The sequence below is a fragment of the Erinaceus europaeus genome, chromosome 10 (assembly GCF_950295315.1).
Source record: "Erinaceus europaeus chromosome 10, mEriEur2.1, whole genome shotgun sequence".
Classification (NCBI taxonomy): domain Eukaryota; kingdom Metazoa; phylum Chordata; class Mammalia; order Eulipotyphla; family Erinaceidae; genus Erinaceus; species Erinaceus europaeus.
In genome coordinates, this window is record NC_080171.1 from 37,368,869 (window position 1) to 37,379,807 (window position 10,939).

The window sequence follows — 10,939 nt, forward strand, 5'->3', positions numbered from 1 at the left end:
GATCAGACTTAAAATTTAGTCTGTGTGATTCCTTAAGGAATGACTGACGATGCCTGAAAAACATAAATGATCGATTCAGTAGAAATGTAGCTAAAGAAAAAATTAAAACAGCAAACAAACAAAGGAAGTCTCCATGGGCATTAAAAAAAAAAAATCTAAGGGACCGGGTGGTGACACTGTTACAGCTGAGTGCACAAGGACCCAGGTTCAAGCCCCCCCCCAGTCCCCACCTGCAGGGGGAAGCTTTGTGAGGGATGAAGCAGTGAAGTGCTGCAGATGTCTCTCTCTCTCTCTCTCTCTCTCTCTCTCTCTCTCTCTCTCTCTCTTTTCCCTCTCCATTTCTGGCTGCCTCTATCCAATAAGTAACTAAAGATAATAAAAAATTTTTTTTAAATACATACTTATCTGGCATGGGAGAAACCATGACCACAAAGGTGGTTTTCCCAAGTCGAGGTTCACCCATTGCACTCTGGATGTGCTGACCCCTGCAATTTCCCCAAATGTTGGAAACTTGGCTGCATAATTTGTGGTAGTAGGGGACTGCGTTCACGCTCTCCCCTGGAAAAAAAAATCCATTTTGCTTCCAAGGGCAAATAATGGATATGTGAAAATGGACCCTTTCATCTCAACCATGTCCCAGTTCTCAGCAGGACCCAAAGAGCTTTGGTCTAATGATGCCATATCCAGACTGTTGTTTCCTACCATGGGACAGGCTGTTCATGGCAGGAGAGAGGCACAGCTCTTCAACGTATGCTGGGATCCAAAAATCTTATCAGGAAAAGTTCCATGACATTTCAAAAGGCCAAAGCATTCCAATCACTAATCACCTTTTAATTTTTGTATTTAATGGCACACATTTGGCCCATCTCTACTGCACCATCACTCCCATGTTCATAGCCTCAGCAGTTGAGGAAAGACCTTGGCCTAGTAGTTCCTCTTATTGTCAGGTTTTCTTTCATTCCCATCCTTTGGCTTCGAAATAGTACAAATTGACAAAATGAAATCATTTCTGCTTGGCACAGTGCTTGGCAACCAGATAAGACCAGCAAAGCCAGGTTCCCATTCATTGGCATGCAATGTTCCAAGATGGAAATTTGTTTCTCCTGCAGTTTTATGACACTTCCACTGCCTGATTATCCCACTTTATGGCAATTTGCATCATTATGGGTCTGTGGCAAATGAAACAAATTTCCATAAAATGTTGGGAAAATCCTGAGTCATGAGTCTGTCTGGCTTGTTGAAAGATAATACCGGGGCTGAATTCAGGATGGCTCGGTTCATTTTGCTACGACAGTCGTGCGGCCTTAATAGGTGACACTGACTAGTGCATCAGGCTGCGTGGTGACTACTAAATGAGGCACACTAATAGAATTTTTTTTCCAATGCACTAAGCAAGTCTTCAGTAAAGAAAAACACGTTGATTCCAAAGTTGTTTACTACCAACTAAATAGAACCCCTATAGCTTTTCCCATGCAACCCACATTAAAGCTAAATTAACAGCCATCATACACATCCGTTCTACTAGTATCAGACAAAAGTGCTTACACCATTAGGAATTTGAGTTGCCTCAGTCCAAATCTTGATACAAAAGCCTGTCTTTCTTACTTAACATCCTACCTATCAAAAGTGACAATATCAGACATATACAATGCTTTAAGAAAAAAAACATTGAAAGGTCGTACAAAATTGCTGCATTTTAATTCAGTAATGATAAGGTTACTTGATGGTTAAATATGCAGAACACAAAAAGATTCTGGAAGCATAACAATTCTGATGACTAAGATGCATGTTGATCATAATTTTGGCCCTGCTTTTGCAAGACTCTCCTGTGCATAAAATGTTTGAGAGGAGAAACCTTCTAATAAAAAAATTCTTGGGTCACATTACATAGGATTTACTTGACAATGACACTGGAATAAAAGCAATAAAATCCTATTTCACATAAACTCCTATAGCCTGTATCCCCCTAACCTCTAAGTCACCCCAATGTCCTGACCCAAGATATTTGCAGTAAAAATTTAACTCTTCCTTGGCAAGTCTTTCAGAAGTAGTCCCTGTCACTCCCATCCCACCTTCCCATGCTTTCACTTACCTCCATTAGGGAACACTGTAGTGTCATTACAAATAGCAAAAGTCTTGATGTGAAAAGAACCTGACAAAAACAAGCTCAATGTCCTGGTACTAAAATCATAATGGGTAAGCTATATCAAAAACTTAGTTTCCAATCATAAATACTGCTGAAAGAAGGGAATTTTATGCAATCTGGTTTTACCTTACTAAACACACACACATAATTGAAGTAATGTGTGCCTAAAAGAAATAGTAATTGCATTTACAATTAACATTTACTGAACATTAAATGTGTGCCAAACACTATTCTGAGGAGTATAAATTATGACTTGACTTAATCAGTTCAACTCCTCCATTAGCCACTTAACAGTAACCTACTGCTTAAAGAAGCTAGACTATTTCCTCAGGGATTAACAGGTAAGTCAGAAACAGAGTTAGAGTCAGAACCAAGTGCAGTGCAAGAAGTAGCATAGTAGACAGAATCTGAACCAAGATCTTGTGATATCTTTATTTCCATGCTCAACACCATGATTCTACACAGAAGCATTTTGTAAAATAAAATTTTCTGCTAAATTAGCATTATTAGTCTAATAATAAACTCCACAAATAAAAGACCCTTGTAGAATTTCGTGTATCACATGTCTGGCTTCCAGAATTTGTATAGTAACTCAACAGTACAGCCTTTCTTTCTAACTCTTTGGTCTTTTCATATTTCATAGTCATTTTTAGACAAAGTGTCATATTCTTTCACTACTGAATAAAAATATTTTCAACTCTGGATTTCACTTTCTATCTTTAGCTTGTTCATTTTTTTGAGTATTTTCTTTTTTTAAAAAGTAAACATTGACAAAAACCATAGGATAAGAGAGGTACAACTCCACACAATTCCTACCACCAAACTCTGTATCATCACCTCAATGATAGCTTTCCTATTCTTTAACCCTCTAGGAGTATGGACCCAGGTTCATTATGGGGAGCAGAAGGCGCAAGGTCTGGCTTTTGTAATTGCTTGCCCACTGAACATGGGTGTTGACAGGTCGACCCATACTCCCAGCCTGTCTCTCTCTTTCCTTAGTGGGGTGGGGCTCTGGGGAAGTGGGCCTCCAGGACACATTGGTGGGGTTGTCTGTCCAGGGAAGGCCAGTTGGCATCACGGTAGCATCTGGAACCTGGTGACTGAAAAGAGAGTTAACATATAGAGCCAAACAACATATGGAGCAGTTGGACGGACGTAAATAGTTAATTTTAGCCACAGACTTTTTTTTTATAAGAATGGGAGCTACTCCCTGCCCTGATTCAACTTTTTAGCCCTTTTCTCTACTCTGACACCATTCTCTTTGGCAATATTCTTTTTTTGCTTTAATACAAGTTTCATTTGTTATTAGTGATATTTTAGGGAAATAATAACATGTAAAATGGTAATATACACATGTAGGTCTTGAACATTATAATAAGGTATAAATAATGTTATCTTTTCTATAAAACTTTTCACGTGAACTGCCTTAAAAATTTACATGAATTGGTTTAAAAAAATAAGTTGATCCATAATTATTCTACACATGGTCTTTTGGTGCAAAAATTATAATTTTCAAGAATACAATTACAAATATCTAAAAAATATAAGTAATTTTGAAGAAATAAATATTTATGATGCTGTAGAAAGTCATAATATTTGGTCACTTGCCTATATATTTTAGCATACATGTACAGTACAGATAAGCGTAGATATACTTATTCAAAGACAGTAGAATCATAGTTCATGTATTTAATATACTTAACTAAAATTTCATCAGTAAATTATCACTAATATTGTCTGTTTAATGAAGTGGTGACTTGAATAAAGTTTTTTTTTTCCCCTCCAGGATTATGCTGGGCTCGGTGCCTGCACCATGAATCCACCACTCCTGGAGGTCATTTTTCCCCTTTTGTTGCCCTTGTTGTTGTAGCCTCGTGGTTATTATTATTGCCATTGTTGATGTTGTTCGTTGTTGGATAGGATAGAGAGAAATGGAGAGAGGAGGGGAAGACAGAGACGGGGAGAGAAAGACAGACACCTGCAGACCTGCTTCACCACCTGTGAAGCGACTCCCCTGCAGGTGGGAAGCAAGGGTCTCGAACCCAGATCCTTATGCCGGTCCTTGCGCTTTGTGCCACGTGCGCTCAACCCACTGCGCCACCGCCCAACCCCCTAACGTTTGTTTTTAAAATATGCTATTTATTTCTTTGTATCTGCAAAGATTATCATTTTTCCATTATCCGTGTATAGATTCTTACCATGTGTGTTAGTCTCTTAAAGTAAAATCAGTGTCATCTATTTGTATATTCTGAAGAGTATTAGAATGCAAATACAATTGAATATATTTTTTCTTCAGATTTCTAAAATTTTCATCACACCATTCTGCTGTGGTTACTTATGTATGCAGGTAAGGGATTCTTCAATTTAGAGATTTTCTTTAAGCTACTGGTTTTATTCAAATGTGCAGTTATTTATTTATTTATTTACTGGTTACTTGCTGCTGCTGACAGTAGTAACAGTATTTAAGTGAATAGGTAAGCTTACCATTAGATAAATGTAAAACATAATTTATAGAAATGCATGTTTTATGACTTCTGAAGGAAACAATTTTAAACTAGGGTCCTGTTTTGTTTCACTGTCTGACACTAACAGTCAATTCTGTGACTTTCTGTGACAAGTCTTGAGTATATTTTTTAAGTACTGTTGTGCCTTTATCTTGAAAGCAAGTGGGAGACTAATAGCTATTTAATACCAAGTAAATGATAAAATTTCCATATAGTTTTAAATTGAAAAATATCCCATATTTGAGTGTTGTTTTTGGTTTTGTTGTTAGTACAAAATTTTGGTGGGAAACTTCTTTTTGAGAAACATACTCCACATTCTTTGTGCTACAGTTCTTGCCCTATAGCTTTCGTTTTTCTTCTTTTATTTTTTTAATTTATTTATAAAAAGGAAACACTGACAAAACTATAGGATAAGAGGGGTATAACTCCACACAATTCCCACCACCAGAACTCCATATCCCATCACATCCCTTGATAGCTTTCCTATTAGTTAACTCTCTGGGAGTATGGACCCAAGGTCAGTGTGGGATGCAGAAGGTGAAAGATCTGGCTTCTGTAATTGCTTCCCTGCTGAACATGGGCGTTGACAGGTTGATCTATACTCCCAACCTGTCTCTCTCTTTCCCTAGTGGGGGAATTGGAGCTCTAGGACACATTATTGGGGTTGTCTGTCCAGGGAAGTCTAGCTGGCATCATGCTCATCTGGAACCTGGTGACTGAAAAGAGAGTTAAGATATAAAACCAAACAAGTTGTTGACTAATCATGAAACTAAAGGCTGGAATAGTGCAGATGAAGAGTTGGGGGGGAGGGTCTCCGTTTTGTAGATAGCTAGTAGGCATATTTTAGTTATATTCCACAGGGCCTGTGGCTATACTAGTTTTTTTGTTTTTGTCTGAGCCTGAAATCTGATATGCAGGTTGATCCAAGTTATTGTCTGGGGAGAGATGATGTCCTGGATGCATAAAGGACCAGAGCTGGATCAGGGAAGAGAGTAGCTCCCTAATGGGAAAGGGGTATAAATATTGTTGACTGTATATATATCTATATCTTTTTTCCATTAATCTGACTTTGTATATCTGTTTCAAAATTTTACAGTTACCTCCAATGCCAGTGATATGATAGATTTGTGATATCCTTTCAAGCTTTCTCTCAGACAATATTCTTATCCAACCTCAGGCTAGCTACCAAACTTAAGCAAAATTACCATAGTTGTATGTCCCCCCCCACACCAGAAGCATGCCTAAAATGGTTCTCCTAGCTTTCTTCTACACTAAAATCCCTAATCTTTTCTACTCTAATCCTACTTTTTGGTTCCTGTTCATTAACCATTTTGTCTCAACTTAGGCCATGCCACCTTCCAGACACCAAGTTACAGATGCTAGCATGATTCCATCCCAACTTCCCTAGCATCTCCAGAGCTCTGGTCCTCTAGGGAAAGATAGAAATAGGCAGGTGGCACAATGTGCACAGATGGGTGTTAGGATCCCGGTTTGATCCCTGGCTCCCAACCTGCAGGGTAGTCGCAGGTGTCTATCTTTCTCTCCCCCTCTCTGTCTTCCCCTTCTCTCTCCATTTCTCTCTGTCCTATCCAACAAAAATGACATCAATAACAACAACATTAATAACTACAAGAAAACAAGGGCAACAAAAGGGAATAAATGAATAAATGAAATTTAAACAAAACTTTTAAAAGCAGCCTGGGGGTATGGATCCCCCTGTCAAGACCCATGCTCAGCAGAGAAGCAGCTACAGAAGTCAGAACTCCTACCTTCTGCTCCCCATAAACAACCTTGATCCATACTCCCAGCAGGAGAGAAGTGATAGAATGAGGTAAGAGGGCTCTGAACTCCAACTCCATCAGCACCCAGAGAGAGAGAAGGAAAAGGAGAGGGACTATGATGTCATGAGTGGCTTAGATGGGAAGAGAGGACTGAATCAGAAAAAGAAGGGGTAACTATGTATAAATGTGGACAGATAGTTGTAGAGAAGATGGTAAGCCCATGTCTACAATCTTAGGGGAACTATGGTGGATTGTAGTGGGGAGAGTGAAGACTCAGAACTCTGGTGGTGGGAATGGTAATCCTGTCAACATGTAATTCTGTGATATAAAAATAAATAAAAAGAATTCAAAGTTGCCATTCACAGAATGGTAATATTTACAGGGCAGTTGCCATTTAGAGAAATTTGAATTCATGCTATTTAAGTGAAAAATATATGTGCATGTTCAGACCATAAATATTTATTCCGATGTTCCCTTAGACTTCACATATGTTCTTATCCTTTTAGTTTCTAAAATATAAAATATAATAGAATTTCTAGAAATCCATAGTCTTGAACCAAAGGTCTTGATTTGAGGTTTCTAAAGCATCTGTTAAATTTATGAATCTGTGGATTACATTTAGATTTTGGAACATCACTTTGGCATAACTACATATTCAACCTCTTATCTAAAAAGAGAATCAGTGATGTAAAAACTTCTATAAGAAACCAGCTCTGGGGGCTGGGTTTTAAGAAATGGCTGAGCAGTTATCAGATCTACTGACTTGTTCAGCACTACTTTCTATCAACACAGACACCGAAATTCCTCAGAAAACACTCACTTGCCTGTGTGGCAAATCAATGGAGCCAAAAGAACTAGGGGCAACATGTTTTCATTCCATCTCTTAACTCATACAAATGTGTAGTGAAAATACAAAGTTATTGACTGGTGAAATAGTTCAATTAATAGATGACTGAACTTGCATTCCTAGGTTCAGGTTTCATCGCTGCTGTCACAGGTACCAAAGTGGTGTTCTGGCCTCTCTTCTATCTTATGTAAACCTAACCTCTCCTCCCCTCCCCTCTCTTCCCCTCCCTTCTCTTCCCCTCCCCTTTCTTCCCCTCCATTCTCTTCCCCTTCCCTCCCCTCCCCTCTTCTCTTCTCCTCTCCTCTCCTCCCCTCCCCACCTCTCTCTCTCTCATTATAAATAAATTTTTTAAATACAAGTGCAGTGGCCAGGCAGTGGCACACCTGGGTAAGAACACATCTACAGTGCACAAAGACCCTGGTTCAAGCCCCTGGTTCCCACCTGCTGGGGAAAAGCTTCCTGAGCAGTGAAACATAGCTGCAGGTGTCTCTCTGTCTTACTCCTCCTTATCTCCCAATTCTTTTCAATTGCTGGCTTTCTCTATCCAGTAAATAAAGATAATTAAAAATAAATATTTAAGGGCCCCAGATCAAATAGATAGTGTTTACAGTCAACTATATTTATATACTTTTCCCATATTTGAGAGCTACTCTCTTCCCTGATCCAGCTTTCTGTCAATCTTTTCATTCAATTCTCTTGTATCTTTGTTGACTCTCTGCTTTGTTGATCTGTCTAAGTGTGAGAGTGGGGTATTGAAGTCTCCCACTATTATTGTATTACTATTGATGTATTTTTGAAATTCTTTCAGTAAGTGCTTGATGTATTTAGATGGTCCCTCATTGGGTGCATAGATGTTAATAATTGTTAAGTCTTCTTGGCTGATTGATCCTCTAATCATTATGTAATGTCCTTGCCTATCTTTTATTACCTTATTTAATTTAAAATCTATTGTGTCTGAGATGAGAATGGCTGTTACTGCCCTTTTTTGTGGTCCGTTAGCCTGTATGACAGTTTTCCATCCTTTCACTTTAAGTCTGTGTTTATCTTGTTGTGACAGGTGGGATTCTTGCAAGCAGCATATGGCTGGGTTATGTTTTCTGATCCATTCCCCCACTCTGTGCCTTTTGATGGGTGAGTTTAACCCATTGACGTTTATTGATATTATGGATTTAATGTATTGTAGTGCCATTGTTTAAAAAATTTTTTTTTGTTTGCTCTGATATATTGCAGGTATTATAGTGAGGTTCTTGTTTATAAAAGGTCTTTTAGAACCTCTTTCAGGGCCGGTTTGGTGACGGTTGCCTCCTTTAACTGTTGTGTGTCTAAGAAGGTTTTGATCTCTCCATCTAGTTTGAATGAAAGTCTAGCAGGATATATTATCCTTGGTTGAAACCCTTTTTCATTCAGGGCTCCATAGATATCTTGCCATTCCCTTCTGGCTTTTAGAGTTTGAGTGGAGAAGTCTGCAGATAATCTTATGGGTTTTCCCTTGTATGTGACTTTTTGTTTCTCTCTTGCAGCCTTTAGGATCCTTTCTTTATCCTTACTCCTTCTCATTGTGACTATGATGTGTCTTGAAGTCTGGGTTGATTCTGTTTGGTACTCTCTGGGCCTCTTGAATCTTGATGTCCTTTCTGTCATTCAGGTCTGGGAAGTTTTCTTCTATTGTTTCCTCTAGAATGTTTGCTTCCCCTTCCTCTCTTTCTTCCTCTGGCAGGCCAATTATATGAATGTTACTTCCTTTGAGATCATCCCATATGTCTCTGTTGTTGTTTTCAGTGTCTCTCAATCTCTTTTTGAGCTCTTTCACCTCTTTCTTAGTTTTCTCTAACTCATCCTCTGTCTGACTAATTCTGTGTTCTGCTTCTGTTAGTCTGCTTTCCCTTGCCTCAGCTTCTTTCTTCATTACAGCTATTTCAGCTTTCAGTTCTCTAATTGCCTCAAGATAATCAGTATTTTCCTTGGGGGTTCAACTGTTGTTTCCCTAATACTGCCATTCCTTTCCTCCAATGTTGTTTTCATTTCTGTGATTAATAAGTTTATTATTGCTTGCATACTTTTCTTATCTATAGTTACTTCTGGCTGATTTGTAGTTTCTTCTGGGCTCTTGTCTTCATTCATTGGAGTAGCAGCTTTATCTGTTTTTGATATACCCATTTTTTTGATTTATGTGTTTCTTATTTTTATGCTCTGTTGTTCCTCAGTTGTTGTGTCTTGAGCACAAGCAACACTGTACTAAATACCTTTATGACAAATGCACTCACCAACCTCAGGAATTACAGTAGCAACTGAAGCAAGTATTGAAGCAGTTTAATTACTAACAGTTAGCCAAACAATTTCTCCAGTCCATGAAAAAATAGTAACCAAATCCCAGTGAAGAAGAAAGAGAAAAGAAAGAAGGGATAGCAAGAATAGACAGTTATGCAAATCTACTATCCACTGTATATTCTAGGAGTCACAAGAGGGGCAAGGGAAGTAGAGCAGAGATACACACATAGAGAGTCCACTCTTAGTCAGATTTCTTCCACAAAATAATTCACAAATTCAGAAAGGCAAAGAAGAAGGAAGAAGTGTATGACAAGAAAATAAAAAGAAAAAAGAGACAAGAGAGAGAAAAGAGAAAAGATAAGAAAAAGAGCTGTAATTAAAGAGCAATGAAAGGAAAGGGTCTATTTTTATTATTTTATTTTTAATTTAATTTTTTTAATTAGCTAGGAGGAGGATGGAGGGGAGATTCTGTAGAGGAGGTAGGAGTAACGAGACAAGTTCCTCCCACAATAGATAAGATGCCCACTACCCCAGCAATGAAAGATTCCCTAAGAGTTAATTCTGATCAACCTAAAGGGGGGGAGATATATGCCTTTATATAATATTAATAATAAAATAGAACAGGGTAAAAAAAAACTCTGTCCCAGATTGCCTCAAGCCTCCTGAACAGAGGCAGCTGATTGTTAAGAAAAAAAGAAAAAAAAACCCTCAGGACTAGACAAGGATAGCAGGATTAGACAGTTATGCAAATCCACTATCCACTGTATATTCTAGGTTTTAGCTAAAGGAGGAAGGGAAGTTGAGCAGAGATACAGGCAGAGAGACTCCACTCTGAGTCAGATTTCTTCCCCAAAATAATTCCCAAATGTGTATCAGTGAATTCAGAAAGTTGAAGGATTAAGGAAAAAAGGATGACAAGAATGAGAAAAAGAAAAAAAAAGAAAGAGAGAAAAAAGAAAAAGATAAGAAAAAGAACAGTAATAAAAGAGCGGTGAAAGGAAAGAGTTTTTTATTTATTTTTTTATTATTTAATTAGCTATGCAGGGTGGGGGAGGGAGGGGAGTTGCCTGATCAGAGGCAGCTGGTTGGCTACTTAGAAAGAAAAAAGGCCAAAGTTTTCAGAAGGGAATAGACTTAGAATGAATGATACCCCCTGGTGGGACAGGAATCTTGGTAAAGAAAGAAGCTCAGCAGGGGAGCCTGCTAGGAGCTGGTCCCCAGGGATTGGTTATGGGGGGGGAGCGGGGGGGGGGTGCACTTTGGGAATAATAAATAAAAAAAGGTTTTCCCTTTCTTTTTACTCTATTTTTTAACCCAAATTAAGTTATAGTCACCTCCTTGGTGTCACCGCTAGGACCTCTTATTGACTGGCCTAATAAAGGCAGAAAATCCT

At 38.4% G+C, this 10,939-nt stretch overlaps 1 non-coding gene across 1 annotated transcript; it reads left to right on the plus strand.

Annotated features, from left to right (window-relative positions):
• Positions 1-397: 397 nt before the first annotated feature.
• On the plus strand, positions 398-561 carry LOC132540981 (U1 spliceosomal RNA). Its single transcript, XR_009552187.1, has one exon. It is a non-coding gene; the product is annotated as a U1 spliceosomal RNA (small nuclear RNA).
• Positions 562-10,939: the final 10,378 nt, after the last annotated feature.